Source organism: Crocodylus porosus, unplaced genomic scaffold (genome assembly GCF_001723895.1).
Source record: "Crocodylus porosus isolate Cpor-Errol unplaced genomic scaffold, CroPor_comp1, whole genome shotgun sequence".
NCBI lineage: Eukaryota > Metazoa > Chordata > Crocodylia > Crocodylidae > Crocodylus > Crocodylus porosus.
Window position 1 is genome coordinate 22,901,510 of NW_017728910.1, and position 704 is coordinate 22,902,213.

A 704-nucleotide genomic window follows, 5' to 3' on the forward strand; every position below is an offset into this window, starting at 1 on the left:
CGGGTGGCTTCATGTTCCTCACCCCGGCCTTGGCACGTGTTGGCGGGTGGCTTCATGTTCCTCACCCCGGCCTTGGCACGTGTTGGCGGGTGGCTCTGTGCCCCCTCCCCGGGCCTGGGATGTGCTGGCAGGTGGCTTTGTGTCCCCAAGCTCAGTCCTGGCACGTGTTGGCGATTGGTTTTGTGTCCTGTGTTCCCACTCCTGGCCCATGTTGGTGGGTGGCTTCGTGTTCACCACCCTGGTCCTGGGAAGTGTTGTTGGGTGACTTCGTATCCCCTGTTTCAGGTCCTGGCACAAGTTGGTAGGTGGCTGTATGTCCCCCACCCACGTCCTGCCACGTGCTGTTGGGTGGCTCTGTGTCCCCCACCCACATCCTGGCATGCGTTCACAGGTGGCTCTATGTCCCCCACCAGGGTCCTGGCATATGTTCACGGGTAGCTCTGTCCCCCACCCCCGTCCTGGCACGTGTTGGCAGGTGGCTCTGTGTCCCGCACCGGGGTCCTGGGAGCTGGGCCTGGGCTTCTCTTGCCAGGTTGCAGCTGAACTGGTCCCTCCAGCAGCGAGGTTGGTGGCTGTTCACTGGAGGTGTTTTTCTTTGCTCCCCTAGACTTGTGGAGGGGGTGAAAGAGGGCATCTGGTTCTGGTTCTGTGGTCGGGTGGATGCACAGTTGGATTATGTGGCAGGCAGGGAAGGTCCTGCTGGA